This window comes from Lissotriton vulgaris, chromosome 8 (genome assembly GCF_964263255.1).
Source record: "Lissotriton vulgaris chromosome 8, aLisVul1.2, whole genome shotgun sequence".
Classification (NCBI taxonomy): Eukaryota; Metazoa; Chordata; class Amphibia; order Caudata; family Salamandridae; genus Lissotriton; species Lissotriton vulgaris.
The window spans coordinates 31323360-31337876 of NC_141696.1; positions in this window are offsets into that span (position 1 = coordinate 31323360).

The window sequence follows — 14517 nt, forward strand, 5'->3', positions numbered from 1 at the left end:
TCCGACTCATCGGTGCTAGTATCTGCCTCTGAGGATTCATCATGGTATTCCTATTCTCCATCTCTGCTCTTTCCCTGTCCCATCGTGCCTGTTCCTCCTGCTGGACCCCTTCTGGGTTGTAGATTGACACAATAGGGCCTATGGTAACCGGTACTTGTAAAGCATCCGGCATTTGGTAGGACCTTGCATGTTGCGTTTCTGGCATTTTCTGGACCACGAATCTTGGCACTACTCTCTGTTCGGAACTAGATTGAGGTACTTCCTCCTCTTTCTTGGCATCCCACTCTGTTACTGGGATCGATTTATATTCCCCCCATCTAGCTCCGTCCTCTTGTGGTAATATGGGACTTGCGGCCCCTCCGCTCTACGGAGGTGGTCTATCTGTCAATAGCCTCTCTATCAGATCCTCTTCTGTCTCGCTTTCCTCATCTTCCTCTAGAGGTTTCCTTTCTCCCGTAACTTCTAGCATCGGGTACAGTTTGTCTGCTTCTATCTTCTGCACCCTCCATTTCTTAGCTTCCTCGTCCCATTTGGCATCCTGTACTGCCTTTACTGATCGTCTCACTCTTTCTTGGCACCTCTTTACGCTCTTTTCATGTGCTGTTCTAAACCATACACTAAGTGCTTCGAACTGTGTTGGCCTCGGTAGAGGTCTTGTTGCAAGCATTACCGCTTTTAGTTCGTTCAACACGTCTAGCTTAAACGTTCCGAATCTCGGAAACGTCAGTTCCTTATTCCCTTCAGTTAGCTTATTCCACTCGGAGATCCATAGTATCGAGTGTAAGCCTACATTCACTGCCATATAATAAGCTGGTGTGCCTTCTGGTGGAGCTTCCTCTCCGGCATATAAGTTTCTTCTATTCCTCCTAAAGAGTGCTCTTAAACTCTTAAAACACTTCATTTTCGATAATCTACAATTTTCCCTTTACTCTTCCTTGTTTACGTCCCGATGACAACCACCAATCCCTACGTGGCTTTCTCTGATCGGCCTATCTCAGCGCGATTCTTCGCTGACGTCTGACAAACTAACCAATCTCAGCGCGGTTCTATGCTGACGTCACTCGTTTCCTCTGCAGCAGTTCTCCTTCTTTCTCAAACTCGTCTCACGATTTCGCATGCGTTTTCATTCATACACTGAAAAATGACTACTTCCGTCCAAGCGATCACTTTTCTCTGACTGTACGGCCACAGTCTAACTGTAATTGCCACCTCAACTGACGAAACGTCTTCCCTCTTACGGTCAGACGATCGCCTCAACTGATAGGTTACTTACACACAGTAAACGTACGACCAGCGTCCGCTACTCATTCACTCACTCTTACGCTCCCCCTATCATCGGTCTGTCGGGCGATCAATGGTACCTCATGACCCCCTTTCAATGGTAGACAAATTACTCTGGGTGTTCGATACACCCGAACCACTTAAGTCCTTCCCTGGAGCTTAAGATTTCATCCGGTTGCGCGCGCTCACAACCTTCCCTCAATCACACTACAGGCCTTCAACTCCGCTTGACATTACAACACAGGAACAACATAAAACACCGCAATCTTACAACGCATGACCCTTATACTCACTCTCGACCGACTCTGCTGCTTTTCTCTCGTCGCGCCGTCAGCACCGTCTTCGGCTGCAATTCTTCTTCTGGTCGTCGATGACTAGGGACCTTGGGGTAAACTAAACCTGGCCTAGGTCGTCTTCCTCAAGAAGATAACCATCTTTACTCTGCTACCAACTGCGGGGAATGAGATTTTGATATCAATTTATGATCAATCAGCTAACCTATCTCATTCGTCAATTTTGGACCGTTGGTATCTGTCATTGAGTAAAAGACAAACCCCGCATAGGTTAGATAAACCCCATAAACTGACGCCACTCTGAAGAACCACTTACAACTGATAAAGTTTGAAAGTTTTATATAAAAGTCAAATTTAAATGCGAATACAAATTCTTTCAGGATAAACCTCAAAAAGTATACAAAAGAATACAAAATCAGCTCCAGAATCAGCAATTTAAAGCATCGATGTGAAGTGGTTCCTTTGCGTCATCTACAGAAAGAGAAAAGTATCAAGTTAAATCTGTCCCTACTCTATACTAAGTGTCATCCCTACTTCGCAAGTTCCTAACCTAAAAAGGTGTCAGCAGTTTGACTCCCAAAGAAGTTCAAACTCTCTTAGCCTCTAAAGGTAACTTAAGTTTAAGAAGCAGTACCCTCTCTGCCTACCCATCCGCTCTCTAAGGGTCCTCGGCCTACTGCTCTCTTACTCTCTGATCTCTCTCAGCGCATCTGCTCAAGTCATCTACGCTCTTGCTTGCCCTGAGCTCTTCGCTCTGAGCTCCCTCTGAGCAATTCGCTTCGCTGTTCCCTTCGCTAATTGCCAAATGCTCTCTTCACCCCGGGGTGCTGTCCCTAAAATACACAATCACAGTGTGGGTGAAACGCCCCTTGACGCCCACCACGGACTTTCCCCGATGATGTCAGTTTCTGGCTTCTTCCATTGCTTCATCTCTTTGCGTCGTCCGTTAAGTTGACCTTTCTCCTTAGATGTCACCTTCGTCTTCTTGTTGGCGACTTCTACTGACACTTTCAGATCAAAAAGTCATATGAACTTAAACAAGACTTTAACTTACAACTGCGATTCTTTGACCCTTCTAGGTCCTGTGAATGGTCATTCAAAACAAGTCTCAAATTCCAAGCGTCTCTCCTCACGTTTAGGCAATAAGCCCCGTCCGGCATTGTCACCTTAAATCTAACAAGTGCTAGACTTCTTGGCTCTCACGTCCACATCAAGCTATTCACGACTCCTGTGAGTCCACTAAATTACACACATTGGACTGCGCTACTACGAACCCTTGGTCAGTCAGGTTAAAATCACAAATGACCTAAACCCTTCTAACATTCTTACAAAAAGGCCTTAACCTTTAACATATATATATTCGTACTTAGCAAAAGTCCTTTACGTATATGTGAATACATTGTGCATAGAATATAGACTACGTAAAGTATAACTTATTCTCATTCGCTATATCGTGTTATACATGTTCTACACATTCCTTCACGTTTCATTTCTCGCCGCTTCTCCGTTTAAGGTGACACACGTACATGAATTCTACTTTGCACGTTCTACATTTCGTAAGCATTTCTACACATTTCTACATTAGCCCACTACGTATACGGGCCTTCTAAATCCAATACATGTTCTAACGTGAATACAGTTACATTTCCTATATTACCTTTGATTATATTGGTTAACTTTATGCTATAAGTATCAACTTCACATTACGATATACATTTCATTCCTACGTTATACGATGTGCTTGTAAATATGGCCTATACATAATTTTTTATTCAAATTTGCGCTCTCTCAGTATTGCAACCTGCCCCTAAGGTTTCCCAATAATCAGGTTGCTGGGTTATCACTAGAACCATGCCCTGCCTGTGCCAGAGTACAAGAGACAGAAGAACACATACTTTTTTTTCTGCAATAAATGCCAACAGATTTGCAGGAGGTGTATACGGCCGATCTGTTTAGACCTTGGTGCCAGGCAATATCAGGTTGTCTACAGAATCCTAAAAACAGATACATCCGAGCCAGTAGTTTTTGCTGTAAGTCGGTTTCTATTCTCATTCTGGATTAATCGACAGAAGCTTTTATCCTAGTCTGCATTGACTGTTATTATCAAAATTAATTGTTGTGTTATTGAAATGTAGGAATGTTGGCTACTGGAACAAATTAACCCTGTATTGTATGTAAGATTACATTTAAATATTTTTGAGCAGCGCTGTTTTTAATTGCAAGGCTATTAACTGGGAGCTTGCCTGTTTTAATGCTTTTATCCTATATTTTATTATATATTTTATATGTAATTCAAGAACCCTATTTTCTGGTTCTGGACTGCAAATGATGGATCGTTTGTATACGTTGAAGGTTCAAAGCAAAACAGATTTCTTTTTAATAAATTCATCATTGATCTACTAGTGTAGTTGTTTTATACAGCAGGTGCCCGTGTATGTGTATAAGATTTTAACAATGTAAGATGATTCTATATAAATTATTATGCTTCAATACTAGAAAAAGCTGAGTTTTCATTATGAAATGACCAGGTACTATCATACCTTGATATTGTAGCTTATGTAAAATAGCTTTCCCTGAAACGTCTGCCTTTTGAAAAAGAAGCAAGCACCATTTCTACCAATAAACATGATAATCAAGTGTCCCCTAACAAACACACAGCAAATAAGAAATACTTATCTAAACTAATGGGGGTACCAAGTTTTGCAACTGACCTCTCTGCTACTTGTGATATTTGGTTTCTTGAGTGTGTTACTTAAGGAACTTGAAAAATTCATGCTGCATGGCGGAACACTAAAACAATAGGTGTTCTAGAATGTCTTCCAGACCATGGCCAGGAATTTTGTTTTCTAGACCTCCTGCCACTAAACACTTGGGGGCAGATTTACCAGCCCCTTGCGTCACTTTTGCGCAGCAGTTGAGTCACTTTTGTGACGCAGCGGCGGTGTAAAGGTTGCGGCCCATTTACAACGTGACGCATCTAGAGAGATGCATTACGTTATTAAGCAGTGCGTCACATTATACCTGCGCCAGGTATAATCTATGCAGGGTAGGCATTCCCATTCAAAAAGCCACGTAGAACTGGCACCGTGAACTTTACAAGATTTCACTGCGTCACTCTATGCCTTCACTGCATAAAAATCCCTACGCCTGCTCAGACCAGGCGTAAGGATTGACGCAGGGCATGAGACCTACCTATGTTTTCTGCGCATTGCTGGAGTTGCGTCACTTTTGTGACAACCTCCAACAATGCATCACTTTTCCTCCAAAAGATGCGTCAGAATTTCTGACGCATCTCTAATTCCTTGCGCCATGCTGCACTGTATTGTAAATGCAGCGCATCCATGGAGGCGCAAGGACATTGGAGGTGACGCAAGGAAACTGACGCATCTATGCAGATGCGTCAGTTCCTTGTAAATCTGCCCTTAAGTAAATTAGCCAATCCAAGAGAGGAAAACAGTTGCACTGCAACCACCCCACATTGAACTGACCAATATTTGATTGAGATGTATATTTCAGGTAACAAGCAGTCCTGTTAGAAGACACAGGAATAGTTAGTGGAATCCAAACCATCTTTCATTAAGGAATAAAACCTTCAAGAACACCAGTAAACAATTAATATATTTTAAAGATTTCTTTTAAAATCACAATCCTGCCCTGGTTCAAACAACATAATGGTAGCTTCAATGTTTATCAAAAGTGAGAACAACAAATACTCCTCCTAATTATTTGCTATATAAATGTATAGCAATGCCACCCGCATTCTTCTATTCACTAAGTTAATCTAAGCACCAATGAAAAATCTTAATTTGAATTTGAGCACTAGGCGTGAGTGTATTCTGCGTCTAGATATACTCACAAACACAAACAGTCCTCTGCAAATTCAACTCAGATTACATTTCAGAGATCCCTCACACTGGCACACTTGTTTGAAGAGTAAGGGCCTTATTATTTATTTTTATGTCATTTTTTTATTTATTGAGTTTCATGTAGCGTAAACTTGACCCAAGGGCATCAGAGGGCTTCACAGAGTTAGCATCTTATATGTGAGAGTGACGAGGTATATGAGGTATGAAATTGCATAAGCCAAAATAGGTAAGATACATTTGGGTACACATAGATATATGGTGAAATTTTTTGGTGAGGTGTACGTGTACATTGTGGGAAGATTGCTGATACAATCTTGAGGTAGTTACAGTAAGCAAAACACATATCGCTTTATCTTAGCACAGCTGCAATTGTTCAAAATTACAGGTGGAGCAAAAAATTAATAGCAGCAAAACACATAGTAGCAAAAAATATAACAAAACAGGATGAACAGAAGTAAAGACAGGCATTGTGGGTATGAGGTATCTGGGGTAAGTCTCTTGAGGGTGAGGGTAACTAGAGACACAGATTCCTTGGGGTAGTGGTTCACAGATTCATTTTGAGGAAGCGGGGAGGGAACCTGCAGGCTAATCAGGAGCTTTAAGGTTGGTTTAGGTATTTGTTGAGGAGGAGAAGGTACAGTTTCTTCTTGAAGTGATGGAAGAGTTGATTTTCTCTCAGGTTCTGGGACAGGGAGTTCCAGATATTTGGAGCATTGCCGGAAAAGGAGCGGGTGTGAAATTTCTCTCTCCTAAATTTTAGAGAGATCAAGAGTAGTCTGTTAGAGCTTTGTGGTTGTGTTCTTTTGGCAAGGTTTTTCAAGCTGCTCTCGGAAGAAGGCAGATTTTTCTTTGAGATGTTTTCTTTTGTATTTTTAGCATTCAGCCTGGATGAACCAGAGTTTGGATTCTGACAGTTGTTGTCTCCAGTTTACTTCAGCTAAACAGAGTTATCACCGTTCATTGTTCAGGTCTTTGTTCAGCCATGCTTTGAAGAGGGCATTTCATGATTCCTTGAGTTTCAGGGGGGGGGGGGCGATTGTTTCCATGAGTTCTGTAATTTGTGTGTTGTAGGTGGCGTTGAGGTCCTCAGTGGATGATAGGTCAAGAGGAGGTAGAATTTGAGTACCTAATAATGTGTCTAACTACTCCTAGGGGATTTGATGGATGTTTCTTACCCAGTGCTTAGGATGGATGCATTGGAGAGAACGGTGATGGATTGCATTTACATTGGAGAGACTTTGGTAATGATCTGACCAGTTGGATGGTAGGATACAGTGCAGAGTTAGTGTGTTGTGCTTGGAGATGGTTGGGTCATGCATTTGCATGTTGCGATGTTGGGTGAGATTGTTTTCTTCCAAGAGGGTGGAGAGGGCCTATACTGTGGGGTCTTTAGTGTTGATCAGGTGCAATTTTAGGTCTTCTAATGTAATGTCAGTGTTGTCTTTTAGTGAGATTTGCAATATAACGCCTGCTAGGTCTTCAAGAATTGTGAATTGTCACCATGATGGTGATAGATGACGTGGAATTTGGTGGGGTGCGGTCCATTTGTAGAGAGCTGAGCTCCTAGATATTGAAAGAGAGGGTGTTCAGGAGTACGGAAGGGAGTAAAACAGAGATCACTTCTGTGTATCATGGCTACTTCGCCACCCCTGCCACCTTTGTGGTCTCTGCGATTGATTGAAAAAGTGGGTGGGAGATGAGATGGATGTAGGGTGATGAGTGGTTGTTTAGTCTGCTTTCAGTTAGAAATCAGATGCCCGTGTTCTGCTGTAGGATGGTATCCACTATATCAGGGGCATGCTTGATTGCTGATCTGCAGTTTATAAGCATGCAGTGGGGGTGGGTGTAGGTCTCTGATCAGGATGGTTGGGTTAGATGGTAGCTAGTTGGCAGGGTGGCCTAGGAAAGAGAAAGGTGTTCAAGCTCCTCTTCAAGGTAAGGACAACCGGGATCTTGAGGAGAGAGGATTGGTGGGGCTATTACCACGGGAGATTTCCGTCAATTCAGCCTCCTGCTGCAACGTCCTAGTCAAGGAGCATTTACATTTGGGGCAGTGCAGAGTTTTAGTGGCATGGTCAGAGTTTATACGTGGTGCGAGGGGTTTGTCAGAGTATGGATATTCTTTGCTTCTATGCAAAGTGCTGCAATTTCGTCCAAATTAGTGTTGATTTTGAGTTCTAGTTGGGATATCATAGGGAGCAGTTGTGAGACACCTCGTACAACGGAGGGGAGGGGGGGGTGTGCTGGGGCTGGAGCCATAGGTGGGAGCTAAGGAAGGCACCATCTGATTAGGGATGGAGGATTGCAGGGCAAAAGGAGCAGGGTGTAACTCAGATTTTGAAGGAAGTTATATCTTCATCTGGCAGGTTTTCTTGTCTAGAAGATGAAGTCGATTTTGTGCCCACCTTTTGCTGGACTGTGGTAGATATCCACAATTAGGCCCTGATTCACAGAACTAACTTGAGACAACATCCTAAACTTACTACCAGTTACTCTTTTTGGTATTAACAAAAGGCACTTACTCATTTTGATATTCACAGCAGGCACTTACTCATTGATGAGTAAGTGCCTGCTGTGAATACCAAAATGAGTAAGCAAACTTACTCATTTTGGCATTCACAGAAAGCACTTACTCATCAATGAGTAGGTGCCTTCTGTGGAACAACAAAAAAAGTAAGTGCCTTTTGTGAATACCAAAATGGTAGTAAGTTTAGGATTTTGTCTTAAGTTAGTTCTGTGAATCAGGCCCTATGTGTTTCAGAGTGCTCTCTGGGAGTTTTGGACTTCAAGTTTTTTTAGGCCCGTGTGGAGACATTTTGAGGGAATTTAATGCAGTATGAGTTGATGCCATACCTTTCGATGATAGTGTTGTGATGGGACATTACAGAGTGGTCCTGCTGCAGTATTATTAGTCTAGCCAGTCACTGTAGATAAGGACTAATAGACATAGTGGGGCAGGGCCTCTATTGCAGGGCATGAGGAAGGATTGGCAGAGGTCCCTGATGAGCAGGTGGGTGCTTGCCTCGAGCAAGACACAGTGTGTCTATGATGTGGTAATGACAAAAGGTAGCCCCGCCAGATTCTAGCTTCTTGCCGGCACCCCTAGCCTCTCAGCCAAGGAGTTTAGTGCAATGTGCACTATTGATTCAGTATGACAATTGAGGAAGTCCACTAGTTCTTTATTAGTTAATAATTCTGGAGCAAGTGGTCAGCAAATACAGGAAATACACGTTAGTGAGTTATATAGAGTCACAAATTGCTGGTCTCATAGTGGTCTCTGTAGAATCTCGGATGGCTATATGGTAGCTTCAGTGGGATTTGGGCTACCTCATTATGTCGGTGTCTTCAGCTCCCGCTCCAGGAGCACCCTATCCAGGTACAGATGGGGGCCTGGTGCCACTCTGAGCCTCCCCACCAGGATATTGCAGAGTCCCCAGTGGGCTCGGGAAGTAAGTATCCAACAGAGGTAGGAGGAAGCTAGTATGGTCAATTATTTGGGTGTCTTCTGGTAGGTTTTGATAGATTTCAGGCTACCTCAGAGGGAGTCAGTGTACTCAGTTCCAGCTCCAACAGCTGCTCATTTCCACAAAGAAGGGGGCAAGCAGATGGTAGGAGCAGCGCTGGCCTCCCCAAAGGATTTACACAGTGTACCAAGCGGCTAAGGGAAAGACTATCTCAAGAAGAACAAGAAATGCTAGGGGCAGCGTTCACAGAAGAGGAACTGAAAGCACCTCTTAAAAGTCTACCCTCAGGAAAAGCCTGTGGGACTGAGCAGATCACGTTCAAGTTTTATAAAGTGTTTTTTTCAGTCCAAATGTTAGATATGATGGAACTTTTTTTCAGGTGCAACCTCGTTCCTGGGTACAGGGGTCTTACCTAAGACAGTAGGCAGTTCATCCCTGCACCCGGTGGCAGGCACCTCAGCCAATGTGCCTTGCTACAATGCAGCTCCTGATTTGGTACATGAGAGAGCCGTCAAAAAGGAGACATGTCACAGAGTCTTTGAGGGAAGCATAAAAAGCACTAAACTCTGCTGTAGGACACCTGCTAGTCCCACAGGGGCTGGTTAGATCAAGCACCTCTGAGTGTACTCTCATCTGACAGACAGATAGATTATCACTATTGAGGGGTACGAGTTGCACATGGGCACAATAGATAAAGCGCAGTCTATGCTAGTACAGTATTGACTGGCTTGTGACAAAAGTGATGGGGGCACAATTTCATTTTAAATAGACTTATCTTGGTAACTTGCAGCCAACCTCTTCCTCCCTCTGGTGTCTTCACAGGAAGCTCCTAAACAGGAAAGTGCATTACCTAATCTTAGTGCGGTGTTCACAGCATGAGAGCAGTGCCAGGATTGGATAAAGCAGCCTCTCTCAGTGCTCCTAAGAGCACTGGAGGCCTGCGCTTTCTAGGTTAGAGTACTTTAAAATGTGCATGTCTGACTGACCACACCAAGATGTCGGCCCAAAGAGACATGCACATTTTTAAGTGCACATCACTCTGCTGCTGCCACCGGGAAGCACTGGCAGAAGCCCTTTCTGCCACTTCGGGCCCCATTAGGATGTCGGGAGGCATTGCCACCGCCATGCGAGAGGTGGCTATCCACCCAACATCCTTCCCCGCCTGCCACCCATTTCCCCCGTCATATTACTATGACCGGGGGACCACGGTGGACGGAAAGACAGTCCGCCACTCTCCCGCCCGGTCAAGGAGTTAACCGGGCGGAAAAGGTTTTTATATGGTGGCAGTGTCTGTTAGACACGGCCAGCCATATTAGGGTGTGTGCGGAGAAATGCCTTTCCATGGAGGCAACGCCGCCACAGAAAGGCATGCGGGAATGTCTTGTGGGGGCCCTTTACTGTACAACGTGGCAGGCACCGTACACAATGTGAATTTCTAGCATTGCGGCGGGCGGTGCTTTTAGCACCGCCCGCTGCAATGTAAAAAATGCAGGATGCGCCCGCCAGTGTGGTGGGCGCAACTTATGGCCCCCACGGGACCGCCGGCCTTATGGTGGACGGTTCCGTTTTACGTCGGTTATGGGCCCCATGTTCGGAATTGGTTGCTGAAAAATAAAACAGTAATAGATTACCTTTCTTACCATTTTATTTTTCAGCTCTGGGACTTGTGGGGCGATGCTCCTCTGCCCAAATGGAGGAGACACTGCCCCTGTATTCTCAGAGTTCTCCTTTGGCCAGTGCCCCCTGAAAAGATTGGGTGAGAAAAACACTGGTGAGTTTCAGTGCGGGTTTCAGATAGTGGATCAGTCTGCCCCCAACAGATGCCCTAGCTGCACTTATCACAGCAGGGCCCCTTCTGATGACACATGAAAGTGGGCTGGCAGCCACAGGAGAGTGTTTTTGGCCTCACTTTGATATTACAGGCCGTGCTAGCGTGCTGTGTAATATCCGGGCACAGCTGGCCGAGGCCATGCTTGTCTGACTGGTATGCTCTCTGCTTTTCAGAGGTCCATGGTGTGGTGGTTAAGGGCTCCGGGGGAATGATGACAAATTATGTGCATGGAGCACTTTTTATAACCTTTATTGACCTTAGCTCCGCGCTTGATTGTGTTGATCATGATTTTTTGTGGGCAGCACTAGGAGATATGGGCATTGATAACCGCATCATTATTTTTATTAAAGAGCTCTACAAAGATGCAGGGGCAAGAGTTAGGTATGGGAAACACGGGGAATGTACGGAGAAATTCCCGATTACTAGAGGGGTGAGACAAGGCTGCATACTGGCCCCGTTGCTTTTTACAATCTATATTAAATCAATTGGCCAGCACCTTTCAACCCTACCTAATCATTACCCAACTGTTAATGGTTTCCCGGGCCCAATTTTATTATATGCCGACGATGCGGCTATAATGTCCCAGACTAAAGTCGGTTTACAACGGGCGGTAAATAAGTTTACGTGTTACATGAGGGATAGAGGCCTCAGAGTTAACATCTCGAAAACCTTCACGATGCCCTGTACCCGGAGGATTAACAGAATTCCTTGTACCATATTCCTAGATAATCAAAAAATTGCAACAAAAACATACATTTTGTTATCTAGGAATTTTGTTTGATAGACGGTGTCGCTGGCAGGCAGCAATAGCTGCTAGGAAGCTGGCCTATAGTCGAACCATAGGCGCCTTGCGTGTTTTTTCCGATAAAACTGGTCGCAAGCCTGTTAAGGAGCTGATTCAGATTTACCGGGCTAAATGCGTATCTACGGCTACCTATGGCCCTGGCATATGGGGAATTGAGAAAGACCACTCCCTACAGAGTTGCGAAAACCAATTCATCTGCCACCTTTTGGGTGTGGCAAAAAGCACCTCTACTTATATGTCACACATTGAAGTAGGAGTTACATATCTTAATGACATCATTAAGATGTCCCCCATTTTGCTATGGCACAAAGTGTGGGTCACACATGAAGCCAGTTTTAACAGGGACCTTATCGAAGACTGTCTAGCCCTAGAGGGGGCAGCTAATGTTGGATGGTTATCCTATGTGAGATCCACACTTACTGATTTAGGCCATCCAGAGTATTTTGACAACCCTACAACTCTAGATGGGTTGTCAAGATTAGCTTTGAAAAAAATTATAACTACCCACCTAGAAACTGCCAGATGGAACAGCGAAAAATTAAGACGCACAGTGCTAAATTACCAGGAAATTACACCAACTGAGGGTTTGCAAACCTACCTCGTCCTGGTACAGAGCCCTTATCTCCGCATGTTGTTGACTCGCTTGCGCCTGGGCTCCTTCTTCCCCATGGTCACTCTACCTAACGTTAATGACTGGTCCTCTAATAAACTAATATGCTCTTGTGATCACACTTCGGTGCAGTCTAACATTCATATTATGTTTTTTTGTAAACTATATACGAACCCCAGAAAACAATTCCTGATACCGTTATTAAAACGATGGGGGTTACGAAAATGTAGACCAGCATATCAGAAATTGTTACAGTTAGAAGGAGATCATGTCATTTATGACGTCTAATGTTTTTTAAAAATGGTAATAACGTATAGAAAATCATTGTATTAAATCATCTTCTCGTGGTACATTGTTGTTTGTCACCAATGAAATGCTTGTATTTTATGGTTTTTATGAATTTTATTAAATGTTTCTTAATGATCAAGTAAGCGTCTATTTTGTATTGATTATGCACACATCACTTTAAATGTTGTATCTATAAATGTTTTTTGCAGTGCTTTTATGATTTTAACTGAAAAATCGAATAAAGCTTATTTGAATTTGAATTTGAATATGTGCATGGCAATCAGTCGAGACCACCTCGTCTCAGCAGAGGTGGCCCACACATAATGGGAGGTTGCTCTATCAGTATGGCACCAATAGGGTGGGCTGTCACCTGTCAGTGCTGGTTGCATATGCGTAGGTACTTGCTGTATGGGCCGGTTTCCCCCACTGCAGTCCCTCCCGCCACTGCACTGTTGTTACAGGACCAGGTTGAGGCCTCTTCACCTCTCATTACTTTGGCGAGGGGGAATGCAGGACCTAGGGGCCAAAGGAATCCTGCAGACCTTGAGGCGAGGTGCTGGTATCTTCCTCCATAGCAGGCCTCAGTGGTCGCGGTCTCGGTGGGGAGGGTTCTGTGCATAGCTGCTGTCACTGAATACACAGGTCTGCAGATGATGGGGAATCACTTTGTACACTTTGAGCATGCTCCCTGTGAGAAAATAAATTGCACAATAACAGCACGGATGAACAAACTACAGAGTGGCCATCCTGCTCCATTGATGGCTCTACCTCGTCCCTCAGCTAATTGTCGTAGTAGACTGGGGTTGTCATTGTACACTTGTCACAGACCCACCAACTCACAGGTGCCATCGCATGTCACACGATTTTGGCTCCCTTCACATGGTCACACAGGGAGGAGCCAAAATCTCATGAGGGCAGGGAAAATAAGCTGAAAACCACTGTAAACTGTGGATTTCCAACTCCTTTTCAGAGGCAGTAAGTAACCCATGTCCATTAAAAGATGTGAAAGCACCCCAGGACATCAGCATCAGCTTTGATGACCCTTTGTTTTTTGTTTTTGTGGAAGGGAGTGGGGGGATTGGTAAGTTGGCAGGCATGCTGTCAGTCTGGTTATAAAAGCCATAGAACTCCGCCAGTGGATACATACATATGTTGCAGATTGGAATAAACCTTGACCTGTGCTGTATCTGCCGTGTGTGGAAGACGTTGCTGTGATAAGTTGACTGAGACTGTAGTACAATTAATAGAGCCAATTCAAGTCAGTGGCGGAGCCTTGATCGACAGTGTCAGAAGTAGCAGTAAGGTCTGTGAAAATTAATACTGCCCGGTGTCCTTCTCGTTGACAGACAGAATGGCTTCACACACTAGGGGCAAGATTCACAAAGGTTTAGCATCGGGTTAGCATTACTTTTTTAATGGTAACCCAATGCTAAACCTTTTTGTGGTTTAAGAAACCAACTCAAATGAGTATTTGTGTTGGTTTGTATGGAAAACTAACGCAAAGCAGTTCAAAATGCTGATTTGCATTACTTTGTGTCACAGGAGCGTTAAATGGGTGGTACACGGGTGCTCCTGTGCAACCACCCGTGCTTTTTTATGCTAAACCCTTTCTACTAACATTAGTGGACAGGGTTAGCGCCAAACATTAACACTGCTGGAAAGCAGGCATTAAAAACAGAAATGTTTTCATTTCTCCTTGCTTTTCTGGCTTTGCATACATGTTGCACTGTGCAGCACTATGCAGCACACCTACAAAGTAGGAAAAGCTTCAGTATGTGTATAAGCATAGAATATTATAGTGGAAGAGTACCCTTCCTGTACAAAACCTATGGTAGACTCAGACATGCACTCTAGCACTATGGCACTAAGGTGTGTGCCTGGCGAACGGCAGCTGGAATCTGTGCCAGCCCTAGGGAGAAGAAAGCCCTATCTCTGTAGAAATCCTGCTCTCCTGCTCCCTCCCTGTCATGCTACGCAGCGCAGCATTTTTGGCTACTGCGCTACATTCCGCAATTTGTTGAGAATCTGTGCCCAGGACTGCCATCCTTCTTATGAGATGAAATCCTGATTGGTCCTCTG